We start from the raw sequence: 8,616 nt of genomic DNA, 5'->3' as shown, positions 1-8,616 counted from the left end.
ACACACACACACACACCCGTACACACACACACACACACACACGTACGCATATGCACACACTCTCATATGTTCCCACACACACACAGCCCTTTTTGTGAGGGTTCGCAGGACAGAGCCCTGGTGGGCCGCTCAAGGCCTGCCCGCTGTCTGAGAGAGGGGTGCTGTTTGCTCCTCTCCTGGGGACCGGGCCGCAGGAAACCTATGATTCCTGTTGATCTGGGACGGCAAGCAGGGGCAGAAACCACCGAGCGCTGGCGGCCGGCCACTGGCAGCCAGCCACTATCAATGCACATAGATGCTCTTTCATGACCGGACCAGCACAGAGCAACGCTTCTTCCTGCGTCAGAGCTAACCTTGGGACTAGGGGAGGGTGAGGGGTGTTGTGAGTGGTGGGAGGTGGGTTCAGTTGGGGTGTGGAGACTGGGCTGGGGGTGTGGTGGTGGTGGGGGGGGGGGGGGGGGGATAGGGGGTTCAGTTGGGGTGTGGAGAACGGGGTGGGGGTGTCGTGTGGGGACATACTAAGTGCACTGTGTGCCTAAAGGAGCAATGAAGTTTGTGGAGCCATTAAGGGTAGCTGTCAGAGGGACTTAAAAAGATAAGCATGTAAAACTACCTCAGATGACAACCACTGGGGATTAAGAGTGATAAATGATCTTCCCATGTATATATACACACACACACACACACACACACACCCTCTGACGCAAATCCACATATACAAAACGCATTACACATGCAGACAGATTGCACATACACAAGCGCACACATTTGCACACATACCCACATTTGCACACATACTCACACACACACAGACAAGCCTGCAGGTAGACAAAATACACACACACATTCATAGAGACATACACCTATACACACATGCATGTATCTTCCTGAAGCCTACAAATACAGCAGCACAGAGACACATTAAACGCTTATTCCTCCCCATCCCATCCCCTAAAGACTCTGTCGCTGTCAGGACGCATAACTATTACGGGTCTCCAGGATGCATCCGATCGTGAGGTGGCCCTCGCAGGAGGAGCCGTAATTTGAAATGAATTACTCCAAGGCGCTCAGTCCGGCAGCTGATTTCTTTTATTCCGTCTCCGTGGAGCAGGCCAAACATCTGGCGGCGATTTCTCGCATCTCTCTCACAGTGTGCGAATCTGGCTTGCATGTGTTTGGCCCGACCCTCCGCACTCCATTTAGTTTGTAGTCCCTTATGAATAAGTAATGTCCTGTCATTACCCAGGATGCAGCTGGGCACGGACCAAGACCAAATCAGTGCCGAATCCGCTCTGCGGTCGGCTGCACTTTTCTAACCGGGCTTCATGTTGGGCTCTGGCCCATGCAGATGTCCTGTGGAAATTGCCTCAATTAAGTAACTGCCCGTGCGCCCTGCTCCACGCTACGCTCTTGAGTAGTGCTGTTGACTTGATGAATTAGTCATCAAGTGCTGTAGTTTTCAGAGCCAGGGGGACAAAAGGACATTCATGGACTCCGTCCGTGTTCAGTGGGGGCACCTGCCACAGCTGAGGCGTACCTCACACATTACAATTAAAGGCTATTTACTCCTCCATCATCTAGGGGGGGTATTCCCACTGGACTTTTACAGAGCAAAGTGTGTGCAATGGACACGCACGTTTCCATTCATGGATAGAGGGAGCACTGGCCAAAATACTTCACCAACATACATCTCTGACAACTGGATAAAAGGGTTTTAAAGGTACGGCCTACATAAGGTTTGAATAGAAAATCTACCAAAACATGCCACATCATTGAAAGAGATGGTTTGTTCTAGTCTCTCGATAAATGGCAGCCACCTTTGAGAGCAAGCTTGTCATCGCCTAACCTCAGCGATGCCCGCAGTGTGTACCTGAGGTATCCAAAGAGGCTGCTGGTGCGGCAGGGCTCTGCCAGGCACCAGGCGTGAGAACGTGTTTGTGCAGAGAGTTTGCCTCTGGAAGTCTCCCGGCATGCCAGGGAATAAATTATATCAGTTCTGGGAAGCGACTCTCATGCAAACAAACAGCAGAAGTGCTAATGGATGGAACACTTCACACCCAGAAAGCCGGCCTGATGTATGAGGCCTGTGTTAACTGCTGATTAGTGGCTTAGCGGTGGTTTCAGGCAGAAGCACACATATGGTCTAAAAAAAAAGTCTTTCTGTGTCAAGATGATTGGATCGTGGTATTTGTTTATTAGAGTTATGCCGTGGAAGATTATAATAGGGATGTCTAAATACTGCATCCCTCAATCTTAGAGGCAGAAATTAAATACGTAAAAAAAAAAGGTTTACTTTCATGTGGAGGGGCCTGCATGAGGTAGAAACCCAATGTCAGCAAGAAGTATAAAGTATCAGAAATGAGTTGTTCATGGAAGTTGGCAGCACGAGACAAAGCAGGCGCTTAATTTTCACTCCATATGGTAATCATTTCACAAATTCACTTGAGATGGCGCTCGGGAAGGACCTCCACTCTTCAACCCAGCAGCGGTCTCTTAAACTCTGCTCTCCGAGATGCCTCCAGGGACGTGGCATGTCCTTCCATTTCAAACTGAGAAGACAAAGACTGGATGACATAGTGCATAACCCAGGCACTGTCTCCTAGTGGGAATAACGCTCTGCTCTGCTCTGCTCTGGGATGAGTTGAGACGAGTGTGTTCTTGTAAGGGTTGAGAGAGAGAGAGAGAGAGAGACAGAGAAAGAGCAGAAGTGTTTTTTTAAGGCCTGCGCTGGAGATCTGCGAAGCAAACGTGGAGGGAGCCTTTGATGTGCGCTCATCACAGCCCACTCCACCTCTCGCCATCTGGACTCACTTTTCCCAGGTCTGCTTTGGATCTCCCTCTCCCATATTTATAGCCCCGAGAGCGGTTGTAAAACAAGTCTTTCTCAAATGCCGTTCCCGCTCTCTGCGAGCTTGCACTGACAGACTGGCATTTGCTAATGCTCTGCCGTTCTGGATTTACGGGATTGTTTTAAGGGCACCGAATAAAATCGCAAGCCAGATCGAAGCTGAATCTGGGGCAGACTCCTCGCCTGACCTGGGCCAGATGCAGGCCTAAACTGGGCCGGATCCGTTACAGACTCCGACTCCCACTTGAGCTGAGCTCACAGTTCCAGCGGAGTTACAACAGTGCCGTCCCCGTGAGCAGACAGAAACTCAAATCATCCTAGGCAGAGCACTGACTCGAGCAGTAAACTGACATCTAGAACATAATCCCACATGGCTCTAAGGAGGAAATAGAGTTAGGGTGACTGATTAAATAAAAATAGAGTGATCTGCATTGGACTGTATAGATCAGATCTGAGGCAGGAGAGCAGTCCAGAAAGTGATATGAACAGTATATCCCTTGTTGACTTCAGGAACATATTCCAGGAACTTCAGATTCAGGAACCTATTCCAGCACATGTGGATTCATGCTCTTGTATCTTAATGATAACCTAATGGTCATTTTCATATATTCACTGTAACTTTTTGCTCACTCTTTTCATTTCTTTTCAGTCATTTTTGTATTAAGTGTTCTAGCATGTAGCTTGTTTGCTAGATATGTATATTGTACTGTTTAGGGATTTATGGGATTTATTATATACACTAATGCATGGAAATCACATCATAACCTACCAAACCACATAGTTTCCAGAAAAAGTGCCCTTTTTGAGTTTTTAAGTGCCTAAGCTTCACTCATCTAAGATAAATGGATCAGTGTAGAGACTGTCTGCATAAACAATGTGAGCTTTAAAGCCAGTGGTGTTGTACGATTCTGGAGCCCCCCTGGCGCTCATGCTTGACCAGTGTCCTGTGACCATCTCCTCATCTCTCCATCTCCTCCTCCTCCTCTACTCCTTCTCTCCTCCCGTTTATTTTTGTTTCTTCTCCAGGCGGAGGGAACAAAGGCCATCCCTGCCTCTGGCCTCCTGCTCTCCGAGAGGGCTATTTTCACTGCAAACATCCCGAGATGCAGGTAGGGCTATCAGCGGCTGTCCCCCCCTGGGGTCACCTCGGCCGGGAGAGAGAGGGCAGCCTCTTCGGCCAGGGACCCGTAAAGAGCCGCCCTGGTGCAATAAATACCCTCTTTCAACTCGCCAGTGAGCATAATTTCTGCTTGTTGTTTCCATTGATAGAAAAACAACATTATAGTCGGAGTTGTAAAACAAACCCCAGGGGTGCATTGACTTCAAAGGGGTAAAGGCGAGCTCGTTGTTATTGTATGGGAATGAAAAATATTGTATCGCAGTTGAGAGAGAGAAAAAAAGAGTGCAATGTTTTTGGCTCCTTGCGCAACATTGATGTTTGCAGGCTAAAGAAAGGACATGGAAATTAATCTTATCCTACATATTTATGAGTCTTGGATCTCTGAAGTACTTTATAGCCCTATTGGAGAACTCAGTCTGGCCATTTAAAGGAGAGTAACAAGAGTTGGTCTCCTGATGGGGCAATCACTGTTGACATTAGTCAATAAACTACAGTTAAATAACTGACAAAAATACTATTTCAATCACAGGCCTTCAACGACAGAAATGTGTTTTCAGTCTGTTCACAATCTCCCTGTCTGTTCCGGTTGATTCAGGGTAAAATTTACACTGACTAGTGCACACAGACTGTTGAATCTACTAATGGTGTTTAATTGAAGTAATTCGTTTTAGTTAATGTAACAATCGTTAATGAGATGAGAATAGAAACACACAGCTGCCATCCATAAGCACAGCTGGGAAAGCTGTTTCTGATCTACAGAGGCTGCAGAGGGGTCTCTACTGGGCCACGTCACACACACACACACACACACACACACACACACACACACACACACACACACACACACACACACATAACTTTCATACATCTCTCACATACTACAGAGATGGGATGGTGTATGAGTGTGTTTATGTGTGCGTGCGTAAGTGTGCACGTGTGTGTGTGTTGCACGTGTATTTAAGTGTGCTTGTGTGTGTGTGTATATGTGTGTGTATGCTTGTGTGTGTGCATATACTGTATGTGTGTGTATGCTTGTGTGTGTCTGTGTGTGCATATGTGTGTGTATGCTTGTGTGTGTGTGTGTGTGTGTGTATGTGTGTGTGTGTGTGTGTGTGTGTATGTGTGTGTGCATATGTGTGTGTATGCTTGTGTGTGTGTCCTAAGGGGCTGCTGACCTCAGCCGAGCAGCACCTGACAGGGGCGGTGTTCAGGTCACGTCCTGGTTGAGGCATTCAGCCACAGCTTAACGTGGAGGCAATTAGATTATTTAAGCAGCAGATGGCTCTTACACACTCAGATAGTTATTCAGTGATAAGCTTTGCAAGGCCCACAAGTGCTATTCCCCTTCCTTTCTCTCTCACACACACACATACACACACACAAACACACACACACACACAAACACACACACACACACACACACACACACACACACACACACACACACACACACATATTCTCTCTCTTTCACTCTGTTCATTCATTAAACACATGTCTATCATAAAATATTTAAACAAGGCTCTGTGAATGTTGTGTGGATACTACAGAATGGTGAAAATATGACATTTCTCCTTACTATAACTTGGACTTGCCTGAAATGCTGATTGTATTTTGCCGTTGCTCTATGGACTGATTAAGGATCAGGTGTTCCATGTCAACACTCCACCTTAGTTATGTCATCTTGTAACGTTAAATGGCTGTTCTTTAAAGAGGATGCTAGCTCCCAAAAACGCGGGAAAAACAGAATGTTCCCCCCGGTAATTGGTAATTGAGACCAGGCAGGAATAGTTGTGTGTGAGTGTGTGTCTGTGTATTGTATTTCTGTGAACGTGTGTGTGTGTGTGTGTGAAAGAAATTTTGTGTGTATTGTGTTTATGCATGTGTGTGTGTGTGTGTGTGTGGGAGAGAGAGAGAGAGAGAGAGAGAGAGAGAGAGAGAGAGAGAGAGAGAGAGAGAGAGAGAGAGAGCGTAGCCCCAGTCCAGGCATCTGCAGGCCACAGCTGGGAATGTGTGCTGCAGTGGCTCTGCTCGAGAGCGTCACCGCACTGGCCGTGGCGCTGACAGAAATGAGCCATCTCTAGCGAGGCTCGTGATAGCATGACTCATAGGAGCACCGTGAGGACTCGCTCAGACATCTATGGTATCGGTATTTGGGATTGAAACGGCAGAGAGTTTTCCACAGCTTCTTTCTCTCCCTATGCCCCGTGGCTATCTGCGTCCAGTTCACAGCTCTGAAGTCCACCTAGGGCGGCTTCTAATGCATTGCCATCAATTCCCCTTCCCCTGTGTGGCACTTCAGCATTGCAGACCGAAGCATGCTTTTCACAGCACTTTTGCTCTCACTCTTATTACGGCTATCAATGGCCATTTGCATGCACTGATCCTCGCCTGTTAACTCCTCTGGATAACAGCCTCTGCCAAATGATTAAATGTAAATGCTAATTTAATGGTAGATAACACAGAGGACCTGGGGTGTTGGTTATTTTAGTGCGCTCTTCTCAACATGATGCCAATTAAACAGAGGCCTTTCAAGGGGTCTTTGAGCTACAACACAGTGAGGGTTATAAGCATCACAGCTCCCTCCCATTTTACAAGTAAATAACAAAATATATTGCTGTCTGTGGCAAAAGTTATATTTATTATATTCATCATAGAAATTTGTTACAGGAAAAAGACTGACAATAGAAAAGGCGCAACAGTTCAGTTTTTGTTGTTTTTGTTGTTTGTGTGGTTGATGTATTCCCTTTTAACATTGCCAAGATCCGTATGAATACGGGATGGAATCTTCTGCTCAAATATAGTGCATCTTCCAGATCGGAAGAATTGGAGGATTCATCTCAAAGCCATAACCAAACCACTGTAAATAAATACTGTACAATAATATATCTATTATGCATGAGCAGGAATTCTTCCAATAATAATAAGCATGCCAGAAAATTGTACATAACATACAAAAACTTTTGACAGCCAAAATGCAGTATTTTAGAAGTGTATCCCTTTACAATATTGAAACAAATGATAAAATGTCGGTACACAGTATATTACAAATCTAGGTCTACATGTTGTATATACATACAGATATATTCACTTACTTTTTAAAATAAAGTGCATTTTATTAAAAAATAAGTTTTAATGTGATTTTGTTTCTTAATAAAATATTCCTGATAAATGGTTCAAAATGTAAACTTTCATGAAAGACACTGACTGTAAATGAAATTTTAAGCTGAAACTAACATTCATCGTTGATTCAGCAAACAGGAAACCATGGAAACACCAACATTGTACCACAATACTGCTCCACATCAACGCATAGCACTCCAAGTCCTACATCAACTTGACCATCCATAACACACACGACAGGTGACACATTTTCCGGTTGTGTCCAGACCTGGCTTCTCCCACTCTCATCCTTATATGTAGCCCTGGGACCTTACGGTGTCTAATAAGTCCAGAGACGTCTGTCTCCTACCAATGTAGAAAGACTTTAAAATGGGGCTCTCCTGTGCCGACTCAAGCACACACAAACGGATGCAGTTAGGACTGGGTGAGTATCCTCCGACCCCCCCCCCCCCAGCACTGTTTCCCAACACCATGTGAGGAGCCATCGCCCACTGAGAGTCTCCTAGCTCAGCGGATGCTGAACAAGCTGCGGAGTCCCTGGTGGTGAAACTCTATGCAGACGTGCCATATCTGCGTTTGGGACGTTAATGCGGCCCGGAGATTAAAGCCTTTCCCCACAGCTGCGGAGAATGAGTGCAATGTTCTTTACATTGGCACGCATGCCTCGATAACTACGAGTATGCGTTCAAACATGGCGGGACTAGGAAAGCTGGTCCTTGTTATATGTAATGCCCATGGAAAAGCATACACTCACATATCGCAGGAAGATTGCCTACAAGGAAAACTATTCATAGTCATTTCTTTCTTTATACAAAAGAGGAATATGATGTTATATCCATAACACTGTTCATACATACTGTCATCTCACATTCAATTACATTTTAAAGCAGAAATACTGAGGATGTGATAATAAAATTATCAATAATGATTATGTGTTGATAATTCTACAGTATACCTAGACACCAAATTACTGGAGTAAAAGTCCAAAGGAAAAATCCCTCTTTTAAGCTTATGCACTTGGTGGAGCAGGAGTTTGATGAGTAGAAACACTCTTACAAGACAAGCGTGCTTCACTTGTCTATATATAGCATCCCTTAGAGGTCTAGATAGATGTTTTTGAGAAGTACGTCTTGGTAGAACCTCTCCGGAACCTTATGAACTATCAGTATATGGTAAAGAACCCTTGAGGAATCCTTTTTTTACCTGGATAATACATTAAAACTATGCCAGATAGGTTTCTACGAAGAATGAACTCTGCTATGGGGAAAAGCCAAAGAATCTTTTTGTTATTTTGTCCTAAGTGTAGAATTCCATTTCCTAGAGATGCTCGGACCAGATCGGCTGGACTGTGAGGAAAGGACAACATGATATTCCCTGACACGATGAGATGTCATCTCTACTAGATGTGGTCCCTGCATGAAAAGGTTTTCCATCAACACGCGTCTTTCACAATCAAATCAAAAGCGGTTTTGTTCCACCTTCGCACAATGGCAAAAGTCTGTTATAAACACACACACACACACACACA

The sequence above is a fragment of the Clupea harengus genome, chromosome 14, assembly GCF_900700415.2.
Source record: "Clupea harengus chromosome 14, Ch_v2.0.2, whole genome shotgun sequence".
In the NCBI taxonomy this organism is placed as follows: domain Eukaryota; kingdom Metazoa; phylum Chordata; class Actinopteri; order Clupeiformes; family Clupeidae; genus Clupea; species Clupea harengus.
The sequence above is the reverse complement of the archived record's forward strand: the minus strand, read 5'-3'. Positions refer to the sequence as shown.